Source organism: Panulirus ornatus, chromosome 14 (assembly GCF_036320965.1).
Source record: "Panulirus ornatus isolate Po-2019 chromosome 14, ASM3632096v1, whole genome shotgun sequence".
Taxonomy (NCBI): domain Eukaryota; kingdom Metazoa; phylum Arthropoda; class Malacostraca; order Decapoda; family Palinuridae; genus Panulirus; species Panulirus ornatus.
In genome coordinates this window covers 44,855,757-44,868,845 of record NC_092237.1, presented here as the reverse complement: position 1 = coordinate 44,868,845, position 13,089 = coordinate 44,855,757, and the positions used below count along the sequence as shown (strand labels likewise).

General features: G+C 41.6%; 1 protein-coding gene across 3 annotated transcripts in view; it reads left to right on the top strand.

Annotated features, from left to right (window-relative positions):
- Window positions 1–13,089, top strand: part of PCB (Pyruvate carboxylase) — a 437,613-nt gene that overhangs the window by 160,836 nt on the left and 263,688 nt on the right. The gene's annotated exons all lie outside the window — the stretch shown is intronic.

Genomic DNA, 13,089 nt, shown 5'->3' with positions numbered 1-13,089 from the left:
AATCATGCTATGTAAGATATGGAAAGAGTACTTTCAAAAATTGATTAAAGATAAAAGGGACATTGCTATAAGTACAGTAAGGATTAGAGGTATGGAGCTAACAGAAGAGATATATGGGAGAGGAAATATTTTAAAGAATAGACAAAAGCACTAATGCTTCTAAAGAATGGAACAGTTGGGTTTATAGGTAGAGTGAAGAATGGATTTAGAAAGAATGTTAGAAAGAATGTAAGAAAAATGGAAAAATGATGATATACCTTGTAACTTGATGATCTATCTATCTATATCTCTGATGCCTATTCCCTCTGGTAACTCCCATTGGGGGGGAGGGGGGGGGCACTGCAAGAGTTTCCACATATCCCTGTCCTTACATGCCTCCCTTGTATACACCATTCCATGCATTTTTCCACTATTTCTCTCCCTCCAGTATTCCTCCGCCCTATTTGCCCATGTCACAGGTGGTCTTCCACTCACGCCAATACTTTTAATTGTACTGCTATACACTCCTTGTAAACTCCCAGTCTCGCATTCTTTCTTCATGCCCAAACCACCTCAAATTATTCTGGTTTACCCATTCTACCACTCCACAATTCATTCCCTTTGCATTCCCTGCCATACCACATCTCTTATGTACCCCTTCATTTCTTTCTTCATTCCATCTAGTCACACCACATAGTCTTCTCAAATAGCTCATTTCCACAGCCAGGATTCTTGACCTCTATGACTCATTCCATGTCCATGTTTCGACTGCATAGGTCAGGGTTTGGAGGACTATGCTGTCCCTTAATCCTCTCTTCACTTCCATACTTACATGTCTACCCATCAGTATTCTGTTAAAGGACCCAGTGACTCTTCTACCCTAAACTGCTCTCTTCCTTATCTTTCCTTCCATATCACCATGCTTACCTAAGACAGCTCCTAGATACTTAAATTCTCTCTTTTTCATCTTTTCCCCCCATATCCATAGCACAACTTAGTACACTTATTTCACTCCAGATGGTTTCACTAAATTTAAACTTTCACTTTGTTTCCTTTCAAACACCATTACTTTATTTGCATTAACCTTCAATCACCTATGCTTACACACATCATAAAATACACTTGATGAAGGTAGTGATAATTGTATTGTAAAGGGAGTTGAAATGATGATTAGAATTATAGAAGAATAAGTCTTCATAGCATAGCTTGAAAGCTGTGTGGTAAGATTTTGAGTGTATTAAAATTATTAGAGAACTCCTTAAAAGTGAAGAACAAGGTGGATATGAGAAATAAAGAGCATTTTAGACCGTTATTTTTAACTTAGGAGAAAGGGAGGAAAAGAAAAGAAGGAAGTGTATGCAGTATTTATTTATTTTTTTATTTTTTTTTTGCTTTGTCGCTGTCTCCCGCATTTGCGAGGTAGCGCAAGGAAACAGACGAAAGAGATGGCCCAACCCACCCCCATACACATGTATATACATACACGTCCACACACGCAAATATACATACCTACACAGCTTTCCATGGTTTACCCCAGACGCTTCGCATGCCCTGATTCAATCCACTAACAGCACGTCAACCCCGGTATACCACATTGATCCAATTCACTCTATTTCTTGCCCTCCTTTCACCCTCCTGCATGTTCAGGCCCCGATCACACAAAATCTTTTTCACTCCATCTTTCCACCTCCAATTTGGTCTCCCACTTCTCGTTCCCTCCACCTCTGACACACATATCCTCTTGGTCAATCTTTCCTCACTCATTCTCTCCATGTGCCCAAACCATTTCAAAACACCCTCTTCTGCTCTCTCAACCACGCTCTTTTTATTTCCACACATCTCTCTTACCCTTACATTACTTACTCGATCAAACCACCTCACGCCACACATTGTCCTCAAACATCTCATTTCCAGCACATCCACCCTCCTGCGCACAACTCTATCCATAGCCCACACCTCGCAACCATACAACATTGTTGGTACCACTATTCCTTCAAACATACCCATTTTTGCTTTCCGAGATAATGTTCTCGACTTCCACACATTCTTCAAGGCTCCCAGGATTTTCGCCCCTCCCCCACCCTATGATTCACTTCCGCTTCCATGGTTCCATCCGCTGCGAGATCCACTCCCAGATATCTAAAACACCTTACTTCCTCCAGTTTTTCTCCATTCCAACTTACCTCCCAATTGACTTGACCCTCAACCCTACTGTACCTAATAACCTTGCTCTTATTCACATTTACTCTTAACTTTCTTCTTTCACACACTTTACCAAACTCAGTCACCAGCTTCTGCAGTTTCTCACATGAATCAGCCACCAGCGCTGTATCATCAGCGAACAACAACTGACTCACTTCCCAAGCTCTCTCATCCACAACAGACTTCATACTTGCCCCTCTTTCCAAAACTCTTGCATTCACCTCCCTAACAACCCCATCCATAAACAAATTAAACAACCATGGAGACATCACACACCCCTGCCGCAAACCTACATACACTGAGAACCAATCACTTTCCTCTCTTCCTACATGTACACATGCCTTACATCCTCGATAAAAACTTTTCACTGCTTCTAACAACTTTCCTCCCACACCATATATTCTTAATACCTTCCACAGAGCATCTCTATCAACTCTATCATATGCCTTCTCCAGATCCATAAATGCTACATACAAATCCATTTGCTTTTCTAAGTATTTCTCACATACATTCTTCAAAGCAAACACCTGATCCACACATCCTCTACCACTTCTGAAACCACACTGCTCTTCCCCAGTCTGATGCTCTGTACATGACTTCACCCTCTCAATCAATACCCTCCCATATGATTTACCAGGAATACTCAACAAACTTATACCTCTGTAATTTGAGCACTCACTCTTATCCCCTTTGCCTTTGTACAATGGCACTATGCACGCATTCTGCCAATCCTCAGGCACCTCACCATGAATCATTTTTTTTTTTTTTTTTTCTTTGTCGCTGTCTCCCGCGTTTGCGAGGTAGCGCAAGGAAACAGACGAAAGAAATGGCCCAACCCACCCCCATACACATGTATATACATACATCCACTCACGCAAATGTACATACCTACACAGCTTTCCATGGTTTACCCCAGACGCTTCACATGCCCTGATTCAATCCACTGACAGCACGTCAACCCCGGTATATCACATCAATCCAATTCACTCTATTCCTTGCCCTCCTTTCACCCTCCTGCATGTTCAGCCCCCGATCACAAAAAATCTTTTTCACTCCATCTTTCCACCTCCAATTTGGTCTCCCACTTCTCCTCGTTCCCTCCACCTCCGACACATATATCCTCTTGGTCAATCTTTCCTCACTCATTCTCTCCATGTGCCCAAACCATTTCAAAACACCCTCTTCTGCTCTCTCAACCACGCTCTTTTTATTTCCACACATCTCTCTTACCCTTACGTTACTTACTCGATCAAACCACCTCACACCACACATTGTCCTCAAACATCTCATTTCCAGCACATCCACCCTCCCGCGCCCAACCCCATCCACAGCCCACGCCCCGCAACCACACAACATTGCTGGAACCACCACTCCCTCAAAAATAACCTTACCAACCAGTCAACAATACAGTCACCCCCTTTTTTAATAAATTCCGCTGCAATACCATCCAAACCTGCTGCCTTGCCGGCTTTCATCTTCCGCAAAGCTTTTACTACCTCTTCTCTGTTTACTAAATAATTTTCCCTAACCCTCTCACTTTGCACACCACCTCGACCAAAACACCCTATATCTGCCACTCTATCATCAAACACATTCAACAAACCTTCAAAATACTCACTCCATCTCCTTCTCACATCACCACTACTTGTTATCACCTCCCCATTTGCGCCCTTCACTGAAGTTCCCATTTGCTCCCTTGTCTTACGCACTTTATTTACCTCCTTCCGGAACATCTTTTTATTCTCCCTAAAATTTAATGATACTCTCTCACCCCAACTCTCATTTGCCCTCTTTTTCACCTCTTGCACCTTTCTCTTGACCTCCTGTCTCTTTTATACATCTCCCACTCAGTTGCATTTTTTCCCTGCAAAAATCGTCCAAATGCCTCTCTCTTCTCTTTCACTGATAATCTTACTTCTTCATCCCACCACTCACTACCCTTTCTAATCAACCCACCTCCCACTCTTCTCATGCCACAAGCATCTTTTGTGCAATCCATCACTGATTCCCTAAATACATCCCATTCCTCCCCCACTCCCCTTACTTCCATTGTTCTCACCTTTTTCCATTTTGTACTCAGTCTTTCCTGGTACTTCCTCACACATGTCTCCTTCCCAAGCTCACTTACTCTCACCACCCTCTTCACCCCAACATTCACTCTTCTTTTCTGAAAACCCATACAAATCTTCACCTTAGCCTCCACAAGATAATGATCAGACATCCCTCCAGTTGCACCTCTCAGCACATTAACATCCAAAAGTCTCTCTCTCGCGCGCCTGTCAATTAACGTGTAATCCAATAACGCTCTCTGGCCATCTCTCCTACTTACATACATATACTTATGTATATCTCGCTTTTTAAACCAGGTATTCCCAATCATCAGTCCTTTTTCAGCACATAAATCTACAAGCTCTTCACCATTTCCATTTACAACACTGAACACCCCATGTATACCAATTATTCCCTCAACTGCCACATTGCTCACCTTTGCATTCAAGTCACCCATCACTATAACCCGGTCTCGTGCATCAAAACCACTAACACACTCATTCAGCTGCTCCCAAAACACTTGCCTCTCATGATCTTTCTTCTCATGCCCAGGTGCATATGCACCAGTAATCACCCATCTCTCTCCATCAACTTTCAGTTTTACCCATATTAATCGAGAATTTACTTTCTTACATTCTATCACATACTCCCACAACTCCTTTTTCAGGAGTACTGCTACTCCTTCCCTTGCTCTTGTCCTCTCACTAACCCCTGACTTTACTCCCAAGACATTCCCAAACCACTCTTCCCCTTTACCCTTGAGCTTCATTTCACTCAGAGCCAAAACATCCAGGTTCCTTTCCTCAAACATACTACCTATCTCTCCTTTTTTCACATTTTGGTTACATCCACATACATTTAGACACCCCAGTCTGAGCCTTCGAGGAGGATGAGCACTCCCTGCATGACTCCTTCTTCTGTTTCCCATTTTAGAAAGTTAAAAATACAATGAGGGGAGGATTTCTGGCCCCCCGCTCCCGTTCCCTCTAGTCGCGTTCTACGACACGCGAGGAATGTGTGGGAAGTATTCTTTCACCCCTATCCCCAGGGATAATATATATTATTTTTTTTTATTATACTTTGTCGCTGTCTCCCGCGTTTGCGAGGTAGCGCAAGGAAACAGACGAAAGAAATGGCCCAACCCACCCCCATACACATGTATATACATACGTCCACACACGCAAATATACACACCTACACAGCTTTCCATGGTTTACCCCAGCCGCTTCACATGCCTTGATTCAATCCACTGACAGCACGTCAACCCCGGTATACCACATCGCTCCAATTCACTCTATTCCTTGCCCTCCTTTCACCCTCCTGCATGTTCAGGCCCCGATCACACAAAATCTTTTTCACTCCATCTTTCCACCTCCAATTTGGTCTCCCTCTTCTCCTCGTTCCCTCCACCTCCGACACATATATCCTCTTGGTCAATCTTTCCTCACTCATTCTCTCCATGTGCCCAAACCACTTCAAAACACCCTCTTCTGCTCTCTCAACCACGCTCTTTTTATTTCCACACATCTCTCTTACCCTTACGTTACTCACTCAATCAAACCACCTCACACCACACATTGTCCTCAAACATCTCATTTCCAGCACATCCATCCTCCTGCGCACTACTCTATCCATAGCCCACGCCTCGCAACCATACAACATTGTTGGAACCACTATTCCTTCAAACATACCCATTTTTGCTTTCCGAGATAATGTTCTCGATTTCCACACATTCTTCAAGGCCCCCAGAATTTTCGCCCCCTCCCCCACCCTATGATCCACTTCCGCTTCCATGGTTCCATCCGCTGCCAGATCCACTCCCAGATATCTAAAACACTTCACTTCCTCCAGTTTTTCTCCATTGAAACTCACCTCCCAATTGACTTGACCCTCAACCCTACTGTACCTAATAACCTTGCTCTTATTCACATTTACTCTTAACTTTCTTCTTCCACACACTTTACCAAACTCAGTCACCAGCTTCTGCAGTTTCTCACATGAATCAGCCACCAGCGCTGTATCATCAGCGAACAACAACTGACTCACTTCCCAAGCTCTCTCATCCCCAACAGACTTCATACTTGCCCCTCTTTCCAAAACTCTTGCATTTACCTCCCTAACAACCCCATCCATAAACAAATTAAACAACCATGGAGACATCACACACCCCTGCCACAAACCTACATTCACTGAGAACCAATCACTTTCCTCTCTTCCTACACGTACACATGCCTTACATCCTCGATAAAAACTTTTCACTGCTTCTAACAACTTGCCTCCCACACCATATATTCTTAATACCTTCCACAGAGCATCTCTATCAACTCTATCATATGCCTTCTCCAGATCCATAAATGCTACATACAAATCCATTTGCTTTTCTAAGTATTTCTCACATACATTCTTCAAAGCAAACACCTGATCCACACATCCTCTACCACTTCTGAAACCACACTGCTCTTCCCCAATCTGATGCTCTGTACATGCCTTCACCCTCTCAATCAATACCCTCCCATATACTTTACCAGGAATACTCAACAAACTTATACCTCTGTAATTTGAGCACTCACTCTTATCCCCTTTGCCTTTGTACAATGGCACTATGCACGCATTCCGCCAATCCTCAGGCACCTCACCATGCGTCATACATACATTAAATAACCTTACCAACCAGTCAACAATACAGTCACCCCCTTTTTTAATAAATTCCACTGCAATACCATCCAAACCTGCTGCCTTGCCGGCTTTCATCTTCCGCAAAGCTTTCACTACCTCTTCTCTGTTTACCAAATCATTTTCCCCAACCCTCTCACTTTGCACACCACCTCGACCAAAACATCCTATATCTGCCACTCTATCATCAAACACATTCAACAAACCTTCAAAATACTCACTCCATCTCCTTCTCACATCACCACTACTTGTTATCACCTCCCCATTTGCACCCTTCACTGAAGTTCCCATTTGCTCCCTTGTCTTACGCACTTTATTTACATATATATATATACACATACATATGCACATACACACACATACACACATATATATATATATATATACATATGAAAAAATGTAAGAAGTAATTTAGAAAACTGAAACTTCTAGCATGAAATGAAATGAAAAATGAATGTCACATAATGGTTCAACCTCTGGCTATGGAAAAAGGAAATGTATAATTTATTTACACAAACGTCAATAGTAGTTTTCATCAATTTAACCACTGTATCATACTGCCTGGTCCACTTGTCTTATCATGAAACAGGAATATTGGCTTATGATGTTTCTCAGTTGTCTTCATTGCACATTACATTACACATTACAGTATTTATGTTGGAATAATTAATTGGTTATGAGGTTAACAGAAAAGCCCTTTCAGAAGTTCTGTATGTATTTAATCTATATGTAAGACTTGTAGGTTTAGCAGAAAGGTTTTATGATGGAATTTAGTGTGAATGAATCTGTGTGTGTGTGTGTAATTGCCTATTTGTACTGTATGAGGGGAGAGTATTACACCCATGGGCCCCATCTCATGAACGTTCTTTATGATCATACAGGTTTTAACTTAATGTATGCTGTCTGTATTAACCTTGTCCTCATTCATTCTATTCCATTCATTCTCCACTCTAATACTGTAAAAGTACTTCTCTTCATCTGTTTTAGCAAGTTTCTTTTTTGATTTCATGTTACGTCCTCTGGTTACTCCATCCCTACATCTTTTGAAGAACTTTTCACCATCCACATCATCGATTAAGGTTGTGATCAGGTCACCCATGATCCATCTCTTTTTCATGATGGGCTTATTTAAAGCCTTTAACCTTTCCATCCATGTACTTTAGGCGTCTTAATTCTGGTATTATTTTTGTTGCCATCATCTGTACCTTTTCTGTGAGTCAATATGCTTTTGTAGGTGCATTGACTAAACCTGAGAATCATATTTTGATTTTAGCCTCATGTTGGATATGAACAGCTTGCTGAATATTCCTTATCCATATACTTGAAAGCTCTTGTGATATTTGCCAAAAGACAGTTTGTCTGCTTTACTATTTTCTTAGTGTGTGTAATTATTTGTACTGTATGTGGGAGAAAGGCCCCATCTCTTGAACAATTTTTTTACTATTATACAACTTCTAAGATTTATTTATCCTACCTGCATGAATTATGTCCATTCTGCTACTGCTCTTATGCTATAAAAGTACTTCTTTACATCTTTTTTAACTTGTTTCTTGCTTATTTTCATATTTTTATCTCTGGTTGCTCTGTCCCTACATCTTCTAAAGAACTGTGTGTGTATGAATGGCACTATGAATATGGGAGTCTGCTAAGGTTATGTAATGTCACTATGCTTATATAGTATAGTTATGGATAGGGGATTTTATGAAATGAGAGGGAGGTGGGGTGAGAAAGGTGTATTGCAGAACCATAATGAGACAAAGTGGATGACATGACAGTTGTTTCATGTATATGATAGTGTTCTGTTCAGTGAATCAGTGGAAGAGTTGTATGAAGTAGTTGGTCATTTTCATGATGTGTGTGTAAGAGCAAAATGCTCAGATTAGATGTAAGGATGTTTAAAGATTCTAATTACCTTTTCCTTGAGCAAGCCCTTCTAGCATTTGAGGGAGGAGTACTTGTTTGGTAGGGGGTTAAGATGCCACTTTACTCTGCATAGAATGTATATATGAGGATTCACCCCCTTTGACAACCGTAATACCTGTGAGGCTGGCTGATGCTCATCCATAGAGACCCAACGACCATTTAGTAACCTGCACAGATTTGTCATGTTATGGCACAATGATGTGACAGGCAACAGCTTGCTGACCACTTTCATTCATTTTATTTACACTGATGTGGACCTGTTGACCATTGTTTTATATCGCTATTGATGTCTTCTTCTTCTCTTGTGACTTTCATGGCTATTGGAACTGAATCTTTTTTTTTTCCTCATCCTTTGACATTGATTGTAAGTATTCTGCTTGTTTCTTGAGTCAGTGCAACTCAATGCTGAAGTCAACCACCACATTATGGCAGCAGTTGATAGACTAGCCCTGCAGTTGTTGGAGTGGGACATGTGGTCCCCTTGGGGCCACATCATTTGTCAGAGGGCCACACAAAGCAGAAGGGCCCAAAGGGGACCACAAATTTTCACTGCCAGGCATATGATTTCTCTTTTGATTCTGTGAAGATTAAAAGATTTTTTATTTGAAATGCTGATTTAGGCAGCCTAGACTGTAACTATTGCTGTTTTCAAGATATTTTGCATATTCCAAGGATTATAAAAGGTATTGAAACAACATAAGAGATTTTTAGACTTGATTACAGAGCTTTGCAAAGGTTTTGAGGCAAATTCTGGCAGCCTTGATATATGCAGACAAAGCAAATTGCTCCCAACCTCCAAGCCTACATTTATATGATGTTGATTGTGTAGTATTTTCACCAGAAATAAAATATTTTTATTATAATTATTATTATAATGGATTTGTATGTAGCATTTATGGATCTGGAGAAGGCATATGATAGAGTTGATAGAGATGCTCTCTGGAAGGGATTAAGAATATATGGTGTGGGAGGAAAGTTGTTAGAACCAGTGAAAAGTTTTTATCAAGGATGTAAGGCATGTGTATGTGTAGGAAGAGAGGAAAGTGATTGGTTCTCAGTGAATGTAGGTTTGCAGCAGGGGTGTGTGATGTCTGCATGGTTGTTTAATTTGTTTATGGATGGGGTTGTTAGGGAGGTGAATGCAAGAGTTTTGGAAAGAGGGGCAAGTATGAAGTCTGTTGGAGATGAGAGAGCTTGGGAAGTGAGTCAGTTGTTGTTCGCTGATGATACAGCGCTGGTGGCTGATTCATGTGAGAAACTGCAGAAGCTGGTGACTGAGTTTGATAAAGTGTGTGAAAGAAGAAAGTTAAGAGTAAATGTGAATAAGAGCAAGGTTATTAGGTACAGTAGGGTTTAGGGTCAAGTCAATTGGGAGGTAAGTTTGAATGGAGAAAAACTGGAGGAAGTAAAGTGTTTTAGATATCTGGGAGTGGATCTGGCAGTGGATGGAACCATGGAAGCGGAAGTGAATCATAGGGTGGGGGAGGGGGTGAAAATCCTGGGAGCCTTGAAGAATGTGTGGAAGTCGAGAACATTATCTCGGAAAGCAAAAATGGGTATGTTTGAAGGAATAGTGGTTCCAACAATGTTGTATGGTTGTCAGGCGTGGGCTATGGATAGAGTTGTGTGCAGGAGGATGGATGTGCTGGAAATGAGATGTTTGAGGACAATGTGTGGTGTGAGGTGGTTTGATCAAGTAAGTAATGTAAGGGTAAGAGAGATGTGTGGAAATAAAAAGAGCGTGGTTGAGAGAGCAGAAGAGGGAGTTTTGAAATAGTTTGGGCACATGGAGAGAATGAGTGAGGAAAGATTGACCAAGAGGATATATGTGTCGGAGGTGGAGGGAACGAGGAGAAGTGGGAGACCAAATTGGAGGTGGAAAGATGGAGTGAAAAAGATTTTGTGTGATCGGGACCTGAACATGCAGGAGGGTGAAAGGCAGGCAAGGAATAGAGTGAATTGGATCGATGTGGTATACCGGGGTTGACGTGCTGTCAGTGGATTGAATCAGGGCATGTGAAGTGTCTGGGGTAAACCATGGAAAGTTCTGTGGGGCCTGGATGTGGAAAGGGAGCTGTGGTTTCGGGCATTATTGCATGACAGCTAGAGACTGAGTGTGAACGAATGGGCCCTTTGTTGTCTTTTCCTAGCGCTACCTCGCACACATGAGGGGGGAGGGGGATGTTATTCCATGTGTGGCAAGGTGGCGATGGGAATGAATAAAGGCAGACAGTGTGAATTGTGTGCATGTATATATGTATGTGTCTGTGTGTGTATATATATGTGTACATTGAGATGTACGGGTATGTATATTTGCGTGTGTGGACGTGTATGTATATACATGTGTATGGAGGTGGGTTGGGCCATTTCTGTCGTCTGTTTCCTTGCGCTACTTTGGAAACGCGGGAGTCAGCGACAAAGCAAAGTAAGAAAAATAATATAATATATATATATATATATATATATGTTCATACTACTTGCCATTTCCCGCGTCAGCGAGGTAGCGTTAAGAAGAGAGGACTGAGCCTTTGAGGGAATATCCTCACTTGGCCCCCTTCTCTGTTCCTTCTTTCAGAAAATTAAAAAAGAGAGGGGAGGATTTCCAGCCCCCCGCTCCCTTCCCTTTCAGTCGCCTTCTACGACACGCAGGGAATACGTGGGAAATATTCTTTCTCCCCTATCCCCAGGGATAAAATATATATATATATATATATATATATATATATATATATATATATATATATATATATATATATATATATATTTTTTTTTCATACTATTCGCCATTTCCCGCGTTTGCGAGGTAGCGTTAAGAACAGAGGACTGGGCCTTAGAGGGAAAATCCTCACCTGGCCCCCTTCTCTGTTCCTTCTTTTGGAAAATTAAAAAAAAAAAAAAGAAAAAAAAAACGAGAGGGGAGGATTTCCAGCCACCCGCTCCCTCCCCTTTTAGTCGCCTTCTACGACACACAGGGAATACGTGGGAAGTATTCTTTCTCCCCTATCCCCAGGGATAATATATATATATATATATATATATATATATATATATATATATATATATATATATATATATATATATATATATACATATATATATATATTGTATTTTTTAACTTTCTAAAATGGGAAACAGAAGAAGGAGTCACGTGGGGAGTGCTCATCCTCCTTGAAGGCTCAGACTGGGGTGTCTAAATGTGTGTGGATGTAACCAAGATGTGAAAAAAACGAGAGATAGGTAGTATGTTTGAGGAAAGGAACCTGGATGTTTTGGCCCTGAGTGAAACAAAGCTCAAGGGTAAAGGGGAAGAGTGGTTTGGGAATGTCTTGGGAGTAAAGTCAGGGGTTAGTGAGAGGACAAGAGCAAGGGAAGGAGTAGCAGTACTCCTGAAACAGGGGTTGTGGGAGTATGTGATAGAATGTAAGAAAGTAAATTCTCGATTGATATGGGTAAAACTGAAAGTTGATGGAGAGAGATGGGTGATTATTGGTGCATATGCCCCTGGGCATGAGAAGAAAGATCATGAGAGGCAAGTGTTTTGGGAGCAGCTGAATGAGTGTGTTAGTGGTTTTGATGCACGAGACCGGGTTATAGTGATGGGTGATTTGAATGCAAAGGTGAGTAATGTGGCAGTTGAGGGAATAATTGGTATACATGGGGTGTTCAGTGTTGTAAATGGAAATGGTGAAGAGCTTGTAGATTTATGTGCTGGAAAAGGACTGGTGATTGGGAATACCTGGTTTAAAAAGCGAGATATACATAAGTATACGTATGTAAGTAGGAGAGATGGCCAGAGAGCGTTATTGGATTACGCGTTAATTGACAGGCGCGTGAAAGAGAGACTTTTGGATGTTAATGTGCTGAGAGGTGCACTGGAGGGATGTCTGATCATTATCTTGTGGAGGCTAAGGTGAAGATTTGTATGGGTTTTCAGAAAAGAAGAGTGAATGTTGGGGTGAAGAGGGTAGTGAGAGTAAGTGAGCTTGGGAAGGAGACATGTGTGAGGAAGTACCAGGAGAGACTGAGTACAGAATGGAAAAAGGTGAGAACAGTGAAAGTAAGGGGAGTGGGGGAGGAATGGGATGTATTTAGGGAATCAGTGATGGATTGCGCAAAAGATGCTTGTGGCATGAGAAGAGTGGGAGGTGGGTTGATTAAAAAAGGTAGTGAGTGGTGGGATGAAGAAGTAAGATTATCAGTGAAAGAGAAGAGAGAGGCATTTGGACAATTTTTGCAGGGAAAAAATGCAATTGAGTGGGAGAT